Source organism: Aedes aegypti, chromosome 1 (genome assembly GCF_002204515.2).
Source record: "Aedes aegypti strain LVP_AGWG chromosome 1, AaegL5.0 Primary Assembly, whole genome shotgun sequence".
Lineage (NCBI taxonomy): Eukaryota > Metazoa > Arthropoda > Insecta > Diptera > Culicidae > Aedes > Aedes aegypti.
The window spans coordinates 209,692,157-209,708,283 of NC_035107.1; positions in this window are offsets into that span (position 1 = coordinate 209,692,157).

Genomic DNA, 16,127 nt, shown 5'->3' on the forward strand with positions numbered 1-16,127 from the left:
AGTCCCATTTCGAATTTAGTGCTGATCGAGAAATTTATATCATAACTGGATAAGTGGTTTTTGAAGTTCGACATGCGGATCATTTCGGAAACTACTTCAACTGCTGTTTCATTAAGCCACAATGTATATGATCTAAATTAACGAGCAAAAAATGAAAATAATGAACTTTAAAATATGTAATGTTTACAGTAGCGCTTATGTCCATGCAATCTACATATAAAATGTATTCATTAAAAGATGAAACAACGGAGTGAAAATTACACGAACAAACGTAAAACATCTGCATTGTATAAAAAATCGTATGTCTTCAGTCGTGGCAATATTATAAAGCATATATTGTTTCCTAATACAGTAAACTCTCCATATCTCGATGTTCTACAACTTCGTATCAAACAATAGAATCATAGTTAAGGTTGATTTTTATGGCTACCTCGATTATACCACTAATTGCTTATGCACAAAATTCGCGTATTAGACCTTGACAACTCCATGAGCGAAATATGCAACCACACATCTGAGAAGATAACTCAGGGAGTGCACTGTGTTTTAATTTCTCGTTTTCATGCGCTTTTTGAATGGCGCTCTAACCGTTGATTTAAGCCATATAGTTTGTTCGGAGAAGTTTCTTGGTATATTAAGGCGCAACTTTTGACGAAAAAAGTTTTGTGATCAATCCACCTAGCAGTGAGATAGAAAAAAAAATAAGCCTTATTAAAACGAATTCGACTGATAATTCTTTTACTTTAAGAGATAGAGAGGTGCAATGTTCAGCAAAAACACGCGTTTTAAGATGTTTAACAACTTTGTAGAAAACATGAAAAATGTTAAAAATCTTGTGAAAGAATTACGAATTTTTTAACTTAAAGTACACAAATTTGTATGAAAAAAAAAAACATTTAAAATCATTTTCGATTATAACTTTTTACTTAAATTTTTAACATTTTTCATGTCTTCTACAAAGTTGTAAAACATCTTAAAACGCGTGTTTTTGCTGAACATTGCACCTCTCTATCTCTTAAAGTAAAAGAATTATCAGTCGAATTTGTTTTAATAAGGCTTATTTGTTTGATAGTAAAAACCCATGCAAAGACGCTTATAGACAAAAGTTTTTATCAACTGCCGAAAGGGAAGATATGGTACTTTCATGATTTGTAAGAGTTGTCTGCGCTATTTTGCGCCGAAGCCAGTTAAAGAGGCCTAAACTACCCCTTGAAAAAGGAGTAATTCATGAATAACTTTGTTACTTCAAAAGATAGGGTGATGAAATGTTCAGCAAAAACACGGGTTTTTCTATGACAAACAACTTTGTAGAAAACACAAAAAATGTTAAAAATCTTGGAAAAAAGTTATGATAAAATATATGATTTTTAGGGGTCATTCACATACAACGGCATATATCTCAAAAAGTATAAGAGATAGAAAAATTGTGTCTTGGACAAAGTTGTTTCAAATTGCCAATTCTACAACTTTGCCGAAGACACCATATGTCTATCTAAATGTTTTGAAAAAATAGTTTTTCTATCTCACTGCTAGGAGGATTGATCACAAAACTTTTTTCGTCATAAGTTGCGCTTTAATATACCACGAAACTTCTCCGAACAAACTATATCGCTAAAATCAACGGTTTGGGCGCTATTCAAAAAGCGCATGAAAACGTGAAAAAAAACACAGTGGAGTGTGGGGATGCTGCTCCATCGACGACCTACGAAAACCAGCCCACACTTTGTAACTAATAATATTCCCACATAAACCAAAAGCTCTTTATTTGAAACCTTCAAGTAGACATGTTGTCACGATGAGAGGGGTTCCAATAAATTGGTCAGATGAAGTTAAGTATCTCGGGCTCATGCTAGACAAGTATTTAACTTTCAAAAATCACATTGAGGGCATTCAAGCCAAATGTAATAAATATGTGAAATGTCTCTATCCCCTTATTAATAGAAAATCAAAACTTTGTCTTGAGAACAAGCTTTTGATATTCAAACAAATTTTCAGGCCAGCCATGTTGTATGCTGTACCAATATGGACTAGCTGTTATAATACCATGAAGAAAGCTCTGCAGAGAATTCAAAATAAAATTTTGAAAATGATTCTGAAGCTTCCTCCCTGGTATAGTACTAATGAGTTACATAGAATATCCAATGTTGAAACATTGAAACAAATGTCTAATGAAATAATTAATAATTTCAGGTGTTTTTTTCTCTTATAAGCAGGTGAAAACAACTCACCTGTGAAAAATCTGAACTGCGATGGCAAATGAAATCTAACATGTTGTTAACAATATGTTAATCAAATCTTAAATTTGTTTTACTAAATTAGGATGATATTGTTGTCTAACACAGAACACCTAGATATAAGAAATGAATTTAATGTTTGAAATGATACTAAAAAGAATAATAATAAAAAAACTTATAACTATCTAATTGTTAAAAAGCTCAGAAACTTGAAAAAACCTGAAGGTCGTAGACACAAAAGTCAATTTGGACAAATTGAGATGTAAGATTGTGAAAAATAATAGAATCGTTCTGGTGGGCTTCGATCCCACGACTCCCAATACGCTAGACTGGGCGCGTTAACCAACTACGCCACAGAACGGGTAACGATTCTGCAGCGCAATCGGCCAACCTGAAACCAAAGTCCGTCACGACCCCATTTTCTCCTTCACAACCCTACACCTCCTTCGGCTCTCTGAGATGCCCAATTCGACTCTCCTAAGCGTGCCTACGAACAACAGTGAGAGATTTTATTTTTAGCGTCGTGACTCAGAAACTTGCTTTGCAATTTGAAAGGGCGCACAGCTTTAATTTAGGACTTTCTGATCCATTGAAAATTAAGTTATTCAGGTAATAAATGTTCGAGCTGTTTAGTAGAATACCTATAAGTAGATGAAAAACCGAATTTAGTACTATACCATTTAATTCCACTAGAGTTTGTATCCTTTGACAGATACGCGTATTTCGACCTCAACTGTAAGGCCGTCTTCAGTGTCGTGTACTAGACTCGACTTAAAAAACTAGACTTAAAGTCGAGTCTAGTACACGACACTGAAGACGGCCTTACAGTTGAAGTCGAAATACACGTATCTGTCAAAGGATACAAACTCTAGTGGAATTAAATGGTATAGTACTAAATTCTGTTTTTCATCTACTCAAGTTATTCAGGGTTTTCGAAAGCATTCTCTGTCAAGAGAACATTTTCGTCAAATCTTGGGGGACTGTTTGGGAAGAAGTGAGAACTATTATTTAAAAATCAAAAATATGAAGGCAAATTTTCCTGAGAAATTAAAAAATGACAAAGTTGTATCAGTTTTAAAACCAGGCAAAAATCCGCCAAAAGTTTCTAACTATCGTACAGTAAATTTTCTTGCCTCTATAAGCTTTAAGAAAAGGTAAATTTGAACAGAAAGAAAATTCACATCAACGAAAATTCAATTTCTGCCAATGAACAGTTCGGATTCCAATTTTAAAATCTGTTAAGTTGTTAAATATTTGCTAAGTTTAAATAGTGGCTAAGTTGCTATTGTACTACTTCTCTTCCAATGTCGTTTTCTCGGCATGTTCCCGAACGCCAGTTTCCGGTATGGCTAATTATCCCGAAAAGTGATGCAGTTCAGAAATATGCTACAATAATATTCAGTGACATGGTGGCAAACTAGAAAGAACGATTAGCAATCAAAACAAGGACGTACCGTAAAGTGGGGTGTTAAGGGATGAAAAATAATGTCGACTCGATTTTCAAGCAACTTCTAGTATGTCAATAATTGAACAAAGGGCAGCTTTACCATTCCCTCGTCGTGTATTTCAAAAGCCAAATACAATTAGGGTAGATGTACCAATAGTGGAGGTTTTTAACCGCCTAAATTCAAGAAGCATAATTAATGTACATGTTAATGTTGTAACGGGAAGTAACGACTATTGACTTAATGAGAAAAGAATATTTCATCGCAGTAATCCACGGCATGTCAGTGAAAAATAATACCTCCACTATTGGTACACTGTTCCTTTAGTTGCGGCATATTTTTAATTTGTGTTTATATAGTTACGGTATTCGAAAATGGGATCCTCCACTATAGGAACACTTTACAGCAACAATTGGAACAAGCGAGAACAGTTTTAGCAATTTCAGTGATATTTCATCAGTTTTAAAGCAATCTGAACGATGTTTTCAACTATTCCGTGTATCAACAAGCCAATACGTCGATTGGGGGAAATGGGGTGTTAAGGAATCTGAGTTTCGTAAATAAAACCATGTTTTGCCAACAACAAAACATAAGCTTTTTGGTCAATAACATTTATGCTTTCATTCAATTTCATAGGTTATGTTCAACCTTAATCAGATAATACATAAATATTATTGAACTTGGAACTCCTGCAAATGCAGACCGTTTTATTTTAGCTGCTAAATCTTTCATAGTTGTTAATACTATTTGGAAACTAATACATCGTAAAATTGTCTTAAAATGATTCTTATACTTAAATGCAACAGGATCATAACCAATATATTTGCAGTTTACGAATCCTATAGAGCTAAGTGACAGTTGAACACACGAATACTTGCATACGCTCATCATACACAGTTTGTTTTTGTTTTTCTCAACGAAACTTGCACACACTTTCCAGACGCATCAAAATGCCCAAATTACCCAATTTTAAATATTTACACCCAAGTTTTGGGTGTTTTACGAGACAGAGTGCATATTGTTTTCCTCTAAGGTCCACAACCACATCTACACTAGGGCACCCATACCATTGAGCGTGATAACCACTATAAGCTATGCAGAGCAATTTCATGAATAATCTATAACATAAATATAATTCCAACAAGCTTTTAGTTTTAATAGGGGAAATGGCCGATTTGTCCAGTAAATAAAACACTACACTAAATAAAGTATTTGCATGCAACATCCAGTAGCATGGTCGAAAAAATACTGAAGAAAAAAGTACTCCAGTGTGGAGCGGAAATCTAAGATTTCAACATATATGTTGAAATTCAAGTTATGTCTAAGGCACCATGAAAATTTCATTTAAATCGGTCCATAAGTAACTGAGATCTGGCCTACCAATGTTGACAATTTTGTATGACAAATCGAAAAGTTGCCAATGTTTTGTCCAATACTGTAGGTGGTCTAACAAACTAGTCTCACCTGCAGATATCCACTGTTCGCACTAGAACGTTATGTCAATCATGATTAAAAAAAATATGATTGAATAATTAATCATGCTAAAAGCTTTTCATTTTTTTTTTTCAAAACTGAGTAAAACCAATCATTTTCAAGTGAATGTGACATTCGCTGTATACTTTTAGGCGTTTAGAAAATTTCTAAAGTAATTTAATCATTGATTAACGATAAATCATAGACTAATGATTAAAATCCCGGAAATATCCACTCAGCGCCTTGAAGTATGCAACAAACGGGTTAAACACTAGATAATAATTAATATTACTCATGACTAACGACAGATCTCATATGAATATCTTTCGAACTTCGTTTAAGCAAATCAATCACAGTTTCACAAATCGTGATTGAATTTATGTTTGATAATTAACGTTCTGGTTCGAACATTGCTGGGCAATCATGCATCGCATCCATGATTCGACGATATTGCCAAGATTTGATGGTCCCTTCAATATTGAGTCATCGAGATTTAACTGTATGAGGTTCCCCTGGCAAAACAATCACGTTTTTTTTTGTTTATACTGAAATTATGATTCAAACAAAAACAAAGAAATTCCTACTAAATTTTCTAGTTCTTTAAATTAGAATCATTTCGTGATTGATCCTGAAAAATGACGGAATTTGGTTATGTGACGACTGAGAAACCTTATTTTTAAATTGAAAATTTTGATCACATTTGGCATAAGGCACGTAAGGGATAATCATAATCACAAATCATACTGTGTTTAATCATTAATCATAATCATTAATCATAATCATTAATCATAATCATTAATCATAATCATTAATCATAATCATTAATCACTTAAAATTTAAATTCAATCACTAATCATAATCATTAATCATATCTTGGTTTAATCATCAATCATAATCATTAATCAAGGTCTAACAAATTTTAATAATTAATCATAATCATTTATCATATTAAATTTTATTTTAATCATTAATCACTTTATTAATCATAGGTACCCGTTAATCAATAAAGCTCTGCTTTGAATTATTGTTCTGTTTCGTCTTTGAAAATAGCCCCTATTTGTTTTGCTGGTCTGCTTGATAGGTAGACGGTTTGACAGTTCGATAGGTAGATTTGGTTTTACTCTTCACGCAACTTTTCATTTATAGACTCTGAGAAATATATATAGTTATTGTTTACCACTTCATAGGATTACCACTAAAAGGATCAATGCTTTCAAAACCATTTCCAAATAAAAGAATTATTCAAGCTTTACAAACATTTTACAAGTGTGAGCGAACAAGAAATAGTATCTAGAAAAATCTCATATTTACTTCAATACGTAACAGATTTTTTTACCAGTTTTACCGCTTCTCGAGATTAGACATTTGGTGATATTCAGTAAAAACAAAATTGACCCATTAACTTTTACAATGCAGTTTTACTTCACGGAACAAGCCAAAAGTTTATTGAAATATATTACGGCATAAATCGATTGAGTTTAGTAACTTAAAAAAAGTAGAAAAGGTAATCCCCTAACACCCCACTTATTTTCAAATTCAAAAAGAGACTTTTTCCATAAGAAAAGTCGAAATCTAGATAAAAATTTCAAAAGTTTTTGTCTGCGTTGTGATCTTAATTAAATATACTTATCTTCTAAGTTACTCACATGTTTTTTCTCATTATTGTTTCAAAGTTTTGTAATTGAATGTTTTAAGCCTAAAAAATTAAAACAAAAATGTTTTGAAACGATTTCAATATCTAGACTCTACAATACTTTATTTTAATAGACATCCGCAATCACATAATGCAACCTACAATCCTCCGAATAAATCAAGCATTTCAGATGACTGATATATTGACTTTCAACGTTTATGTGACTTGTCAAACTTGATGGAGTAGTTCAATCCCTTAAATCCCCACGAGTCCTGAACACCCCACTTTACGGTGTTAATTTATTCTATACTAAACACATATTGACTTAAATTACGAATCTCTGAAGAATCTCCAATCAAATTAAATACAGTGCTTATCAGATGTCCTTATCTATCGCTCTGGAATGGATGAAGTTGTGACAATTATAAGTGTCAAACACTTTTCGGGGAGATGAGTTATGCAGTGAAACGGGATATTTGGGAAACTGGCATTCGGGGAAACGACACTCGGGGAACCGATATTCGGGAAAAAGTAGCACAACCCTATGTTGCATGTGTTTTTCTGCTTTTAGGACTAACGAGATAATGAAATAGGCAATGTAGAACATTAATTTAGTTGTAACTTGATTGAAAGATAGTAAATTGAAAAAACATTGTTATGGAAACTCTCAATATCGTCTTTGACTCATCTGAAGAATCGACAATACATAGTTCCACGTGATGGCCGACAGTTTCATCGAAGACAACCCTTTCAAAGTGACCGCGCGCCGACGACGAAGAACGCAAGCGAAAAACGTGTCAAAGCGGCTTTTATCGAAATTTATAGTAATGGGACAAGTTTCTTTTTTATGTTCTCAGCTTTTTAAATCATGTTTCAATGGTCTTTCTCCACCTGGTGTAGTTTGTAGCCGATGACGGCGGCGGCGGCGACGACGGTTCTGTTTGCCATCTTAATTAAGGACGTCGTAAAAAAAAGAAGAAAGAGAGAAGAAAAATGGACAGATAAGACCCGATGAGTTGGTCGTTCTTTTCAACTGACGAAGAACTCTTCCGAAAGACTGGTTCTACGTATTTAGACACCGGGTGACTCAGGCTCCATTAGCGTGCGCCGTCAGCTAGGAGCAAAATTACGATCGACACGAACTATGGATACAATCCATGGCAGTACTGCCCATGTTCGCATAGTCGACGAAAGCGCCAAAATGATCAAAATACATTTTATTATTTATTAGCATTACTTACCTACTAATCTGCCACTGTTAACATTTGAATGGAAATCTTCATAACATCTTTATAGACTTGTTAACAAATGGAAGAATGCTGTCGAAAACATAAATCATTTCTCCAATAGTATAGTGGTATTTACGTCGCCCATGCAAACATGAGCAGAGTAGTAAATTCTCATACAGTGTGACAAAAAATCTGCCAAATTAGCACTCGGGCGGTCAGGCGGCCATTCCCTGATTGGGGGTTCGTGTCCTACTTTGTCGTCGATTTCCTCTGTTGCACTCAAAAACGCTAACGAAATCTTTCGGCGGCTTATGGCTTTCGCGTGTCCCGCCGTTAATTTCGCTAAACGCCTTAAGCGGTAATGATGATCATCATCAATCTTGCGATAGGAGTCGTTTAGCCAGATTAGCACTGTTTTTACGGAGTCGGAATTTTCTTTCCGAACTAAGGATTTCAAAAGTGGCAACCGACGATTTGGATGACAAATTTGCAGTAGCATCTCAGAGATGACTGGAATTTGGCCGTTTGCAGAATTAGTTGGGTGAATCAGATGCCTTCTTCTGATCAATGACTGAAATTTATAATTTCATTATTTCCGTTTAAGAATGTAACAAACTACACGATTACTTATCAAAGTTGGTCTCAGAAACGTGAATAGTTTTGTGCAGAGTTACACTTTTTTATTCATTCAGTAGTTTCGTATTGAACATTAAATTCATTTCTTATCTTCTCTTCTTTCTTATTTCTGGCGTTACGTCCCAACTGGGACAAAGCCTGCTTCTCAGATTAGTGTTCTTATGAGCACTTCCACAATTATTAACTCAGAGCTTTCTTGGCCGACTGACCATTTTTGCATGTGTATATCATTTGGCAGGTACGAAGATACTCTATGCCCTGGGAATCGAGAAAATTTCCATTACGAAAAGATCCTCGACCAGCGGGATTCGAACCTACGACCCTCAGCATGGTCATGCTGAATAGTTGCGCGTTTACCGCTACGGCTATTTGGGCCCCGTTCATTTCTTATATATAAGCTATATCTAAGATAAGATATATCTAAGTCCGTTGTGGCCAAAGTGCGGCCCGCGGGCCGCACGTGTCATCTGGATCTCTTGAAAGTGACAAACTTCGTACAATTTTTCGTCAGGAGGCTCTACTAACCCTAAAGTTATCATGAATAGCACACTAATCTATTCAGATAACTATTTTCGATCAGGAATACAGGCGACTGAAAAATGAGCCTGAGCATCACTGATTCTAAGTGTTCTGTGTTAGGCCAGTGGCACGGGAAGTGGGTAGGACGGATAGGACAAGTACTACGCACAAAAACACCTGGGTTGGACGGTCAAATGATTGTCCTATCCACGATTCAACAAAAAAAAACAAGATCAGCATATAGCTAGAAAAATAGGTTGAACTACATATTTCTATCATCTGTTTAATATATGTACAAACGCGATCAACGTCGTACTTATTTGGAGAATGGAAGACACGACAAGATTTTTCATGGTATTCTAATCTCATGCCTAGTGAAGCATAACATGGTTTCTGTATGACCCCCAAAAGTTCTGGCTCGCGAGAAGAACGATTAAAAATAACTATAGTGAAAGTTCTTAGGAACTAATTGTCATAATTACTACAAGAAACTTCTTTAACCGTTAAAAAAAAAAACAAATTGAGCAATCCTCTATGGCATTTCTAAATTAATCAATGGATGGTTTCATACAAATATCTACGGCTAACTCTGTATATATTCCGGGAAAAATTGCCATGAGCATTCATAGAAGTAAATCTTGAAAAGCTTCTGGAACATATATAGAAAATTATCGGATTATCCAAGAATTCTTGGAAGAATGCGTATAGTGTGATGTTGCTAGCGATTTCTGAACGTGCGATCACTCTTGGTATAATTTATCAAAGCATTGCTAAATTTCGTAACGATTTTTAGAGAAATTTCCACAGAACACAAGTTCTTGGCTGATTCAGAATTGCCGTAGAAACATTTGCGATTAGCCCGAGCTTCGGTGCAAATAAAATCAACACTACAGAAATTCATAAAATTTTTGCTGTTCATCCATTTGTTATCTAGAAATAGATAAGGAAATAAGAATAATCTCACTGGTTGTAAAAGCAGGCAGTTTTTTTTGTCAAATTTGTTTAATGAAATCGATTTAAGAAGGATATGAATATAGTGTATAACCATATTTTATAATATGACTGAAAACAAAAGTTATCCAATGAATGATCCTTAAGACAGGACTGGTAGTACGTTGCTTTTTAGTGTCTTGGTCTCTATTTTAATGCAAGTCTTTAAAAAGTCTTTTAATTTTAATGGAAGGTTAAAGTATCTTTTTTAACCAAAACGGTTCCAAAATGCAAAATTGTACAGGTTCCAAAGAAGCTATTCTGAACGGGGTTTAATCAAGGGCGTTAATTTTTGGAATATCACCAGAACTTAGAACGACGCGAATACTTTGTGAAAACACGATTTATTGAGCTTGAGCTTGAGCTTGATTGGCCGCCCGTGGTTGCTACTCCAATATCGCCAGATCAGCTGCACTTACACAAGGAACCAACCAGATGACTGCTTGGGATTAACAGACTCCCTCAGTGTATAAGTGCTGGTGATCTTCTATTTTTAGACAACAGTGGTGCCTGCCACGTCAGAATGCTGACCAATGAGGGGAAGGAAGGAGTTGATGATGCATTCAACTGGTAGACCGTATATACCACTGCATCTACGCCAGTTCATGCGGGAAGGGTAAATAGGTGGGGTAATTTTTATAGCAGGTTGGTAAATGGCTGGGCATAGCGTACCATTGGTACCTCGCGTACCTGAAGGAATAAAATATACCCCTTTGTGCGGTCCTTAGCCTCTTGCCCAGCAACTCCTATCCCTACCTCCTCGCGGTACTGGCCGGGGTACGAGTAACCTTAGGGTAGATCGGGTAACCAACCCCCGGTGGGAACTTTGGTCGTATGCTGACAGGGAAGGGGGGGTTTGCTTTTGCTTTTGCTTCTGTACTCCATGTTAGGAGCGGCTCACAACAGCGTCTGTTCCCCATGTCAGGGGCGGCTGATCATCGTCCGAGTGCCAGGGAAGGACTCTAAGCTAAACTGCGCACTATGGTCCTCCGAACATTTAGGGGGAATGGTCCTCCGGAAATCTAGGGGGTTGGTGTCAGGCCCTGCAAGCCAGCCGTAAAAAAATCAAGCAACGAATAATCAACGAGAGAATACGAACCGGGACAATCGGCGAAGACCACAGCGACGTAAAGGGACTAGCGATTGGAAGCTCGGTACGTGGAACTGTAAGTCTCTCAACTTCATCGGGAGCACACGCATACTCGCCGACGTGCTGAAGGACCGTGGATTCGGCATCGTAGCGTTGCAGGAAGTGTGTTGGAAGGGATCAATGGTGCGAACGTTTAGAGGTAACCATACCATCTACCAGAGCTGCGGCAATACACATGAGCTGGGAACAGCTTTTATAGTGATGGGTGATATGCAGAGGCGCGTGATCGAGTGGTGGCCGATCAATGAGAGAATGTGCAAGTTGAGGATCAAAGGCCGGTTCTTCAACTTCAGCATAATAAACGTGCACAGCCCTCACTCCGGAAGCACTGATGATGATAAAGACGCTTTTTACGCGCAGCTCGAACGCGAGTACGACAGCTGCCCAAGCCACGACGTCAAAATCATCATAGGAGATCTAAACGCTCGGGTTGGCCAGGAGGAGGAATTCAGACCGACGATTGGAAAGTTCAGCGCCCACCGGCTGACGAACGAAAACGGCCTACGACTAGTTGATTTTGCCGCCTCCAAAAATATGGCCATTCGTAGCACCTACTTCCAGCACAGCCTTTCGTACCGATACACCTGGAGATCACCACAGCAGACAGAATCGCAAATCGACCACGTTCTGATTGATGGTCGGCACTTCTCCGACATTATCGACGTCAGGACCTATCGTGGCGCTAACATCGACTCTGACCACTATCTGGTGATGGTCAAACTGCGCCCAAAACTCTCCGTCGTTAACAACGTACGGTACCGACGGCCGCCCCGGTATGACCTAGAGCGGCTCAAGCAACCGGATGTCGCAGCGGCATACGCGCAGCAACTCGAGGCTGCATTACCGGAAGAGGGTGAGCTGGACGAAGCCCCTCTTGAGGACTGCTGGAGAACAGTAAAAGCAGCCATCAACGATGCAGCTGAGAGCAACGTCGGGTACGTAGGACGGAGTCGACGGAACGATTGGTTCGACGAGGAGTGCCAGGAGGTTTTGAAGGAGAAGAATGCAGCGCGGGCGGTCATGCTGCAGCAAGGGACCCGGCAGAATGTGGAACGCTATAAACGGAAACGGCAACAGCAGACCCGCCTCTTTCGGGAGAAAAAACGCCGCCTGGAGGAGACGGAGTGCGAGGAGATGGAACAGCTGTGCCGGTCTCATGAAACGCGTAGGTTCTATCAGAAGCTCAACGCATCCCGCAACGGCTTCGTGCCGCGAGCCGAGATGTGCAGGGATAAGGATGGGAGCATTCTGACGGACGAGCGTGAGGTGATCGAAAGGTGGAAGCAGCACTTCGACGAGCACCTGAATGGTGCTGAGAGCACAGGCAATGAAGGACGGGACAACGGAGGAAATGCCTTCGTCAGTACTGCGGAAGATGGAAACCAACCAGCCCCCACTTTGAGGGAGGTTAAGGATGCCATTCACCAACTCAAGAACAATAAAGCTGCTGGTAAGGATGGTATCGGAGCTGAACTCATAAAGATGGGTCCGGAAAGGCTGGCCATTTGTCTGCACCGGCTGATAGGCACAATCTGGGAAACAGAACAGCTACCGGAGGAGTGGAAGGAAGGGGTAATCTGCCCTATCTACAAGAAAGGCGACAAGTTAGATTGTGAGAACTTTCGAGCGATCACCATTCTAAATGCGGCCTACAAAGTATTATCCCAGATCATCTTCCGTCGTCTGTCACCTGTAGTAAACGAGTTCGTGGGAAGTTATCAAGCCGGCTTCGTTGACGGCCGATCGACAACGGACCAGATCTTTACTGTACGGCAAATCCTTCAAAAATGTCGTGAATACCAGGTCCTAACGCATCACCTTTTCATCGATTTCAAGGCGGCATACGACAGTATCGACCGCGTAGAGCTATGGAAAATCATGGACGAGAACAGCTTTCCCGGGAAGCTCACGAGACTGATAAGAGCGACGATGGAAGGTGTGCAAAATTGTGTGAAGGTTTCAGGCGAACACTCCAGTTCGTTTGGATCCCACCGGGGACTACGACAAGGTGATGGACTTTCGTGCCTGTTGTTCAATATTGCGCTAGAAGGTGTTATGCGGAGAGCCGGGCTTAACAGCCGGGGTACGATTTTTACGAGATCCAGTCAATTTGTTTGCTTCGCGGATGATATGGACATCGTCGGCCGAACATTTGAAAAGGTGGCAGACCTGTACACCCGCCTGAAACGCGAGGCAGCAAAAGTTGGACTGGTGGTGAATGCGGCCAAGACAAAGTACATGCTAGCTGGTGGGGCCGAGCGCGACAGGGCTCGCCTAGGTAGCAGTGTTACGATAGACGGGGATACATTCGAGGTGGTCGACGAGTTCGTCTACCTTGGATCCTTGCTGACGGCTGACAATAACGTTAGCCGTGAAATACGGAGGCGCATCATCAGTGGAAGTCGGGCCTACTATGGCCTCCAGAAGAAGCTGCGGTCAAAAAAGATTCACGCCCGCACCAAATGTACCATGTACAAAACGCTCATAAGGCCGGTAGTCCTCTACGGGCATGAAACGTGGACGATGCTCGAGGAGGACTTGCAAGCACTTGGAGTCTTCGAACGTCGGGTGCTTTGGACGATCTTCGGCGGTGTGCAGGAGAACGGTGTGTGGCGGCGAAGGATGAACCATGAGCTCGCCCAACTCTACGGCGAACCCAGTATCCAGAAGGTGGCCAAAGCTGGAAGGATACGATGGGCAGGGCATGTTGCAAGAATGCCGGACAGCAACCCTGCAAAGATGGTATTCGCTTCGGATCCGGTTGGTACAAGAAGGCGTGGAGCGCAGCGAGCTAGGTGGGGCGTATCGATTTGGCGAGCGTGGGGCAGAACCGAGGATGGAGAGATGCGGCCACGAACCGAGTATTGTGGCGTGAAATTGTTGATTCAGTGTTATCTGTGTAGATGTTAACTAAATAAATGAAATGAAATTTTTATAGCAGGAAGGCTTGCTGGTTTGGTTAGCAGACTGCTTATGTATCAGGCGTAAGGATAGGCATTAGAGTGATGCAAATTTTGAAATTTTAGCTCCCCTATGCTTAAACGATTTTAATTATGGTAAATTGCATCCTCCTAAAGTTTGAAGTATTTCGGAAGAAATTTGACTGTGCACACGCCATTTGAAGTTTATATGGAGATTACTATGAAAAACGCTAATCTTTTGTGTTCAGCCCTCTATCTCTTCGTCATAATATTTTATGGAAAAGTGAACACACTCATCTCATGTGAAAACTTCCTACCTACAAATTTGCCGAAGACCACTTTTTGATTGGACGTCAGGATAAATTGTTATTCATCATGATAAAGTTGGTTTGCATGTAGCATGCTTCACCAACTGTTCGGCAGGCAACAGTGGTGCTCCTGGCGGGAAGAATAGATCAAAGTAATCCAGGCTACTATGTTCTACAGCAAAAAAGCAGTGTTGCTCTGAAAGTAATTGAATGATCATCTCAGCATGGTTTAGACTTTGTTATCAATAGTAACAAATTATCTTTACGTCCCATCGAAATGTGGTCTTCGGCAAAGTTGTAGCTGGGAAGTTTTCACATGAGATGAGTGTGTTCACTTTCCCATAAAATATTATGATGAAGAGATAGAGAGCTGAACACAAAGTATTGGCGTTTTCCATAGTAATCTCCATATAAACTTCAAATGGCGTGTGCACAGTCAATTTTTTTCCAAATCATTTCAAATTTTTGGAGGATCATTTTCATCATAATTGACATCGTTTAAGCATAGGGGAGCAAAAACTTCCAAATTTGCATCAGTCTAATAGGCATGCTATAATGATGAATGAATGGAAGTATAGGGAAACGGTTTATTTCTGTCCGTCTCGGGTTCTACCAAATGCTATGAGCTGTGATAAGATCAAGTGTGATTTATTAAGAGTGGTAGATAGAAGCAAGTGAAAGATACAACTACAAAGTACGTAGAAAGGAACGGGCCTGGGATTGAACCCATGACCTTCTGCTTATGAAGCAGAAGCGGTAGCCATTAGACCACGAACCTCGTCTTTGTGAAAACACGATTCATTAGCAAAACAAGAGCACTTTATTACATGTGGGTCAGTTCACTTTGGTGGTTTATTAATTATAGCTAACTGGTGACCGGTCGACCTGAGCGATAGCCGTAAAGAGAGGAAGCGTGAAACCGCCAAAAAATCACATAATAAAAATGCGTTTTATACAAAAGGTACGTTTCAATCAATTCACAGATGATCAATCAATCAGTTGATACATTTAATTGATTTGAATATTTAGAACAAAATATCTAATCCTAACATCCACCGAAATGAATATTTCAAATCAATCTTAACCTAAGGGGTCATCCAAAAATGACGTCCATCATTTAGGGGAGAGGGGGGTCTACGAAAGTGTGACAGTGCATGTATTAGGTATTGGAAAAAGCGTGACGGAGGGGGGAGGGGGGTCTAGAAATCTCGAAATGGATGGACGTCATATTTGGATCTTCCCTAATTAGTTAATTGATAAGTCAAACAATTCACTTAGCTGAATTCTCTGCGCTGTTCCCTTCGAAATAGTCCTCCATGGTCGATGGTAGAAGACAGAGCTTTGATGTTCAATACATCTTCAAGAACACGTTTTTGTGTCGTTCCATCATTTACATTATGCGTCATTCAGTCATAACGTGAATTACATCCACAGTAATTTTCATTATTTTTTAGATTGTAGGCCGCCAAAGTTAAAAGCACAAGGGGGAATCATGTGCCAATTGATTCAATTCGTTGTGGGACTGGTAGCGATACGAGCGTTTTGAGTTCGATTATTCAGCATTTGGTAGAGCATGAAGTTCGTGTTTT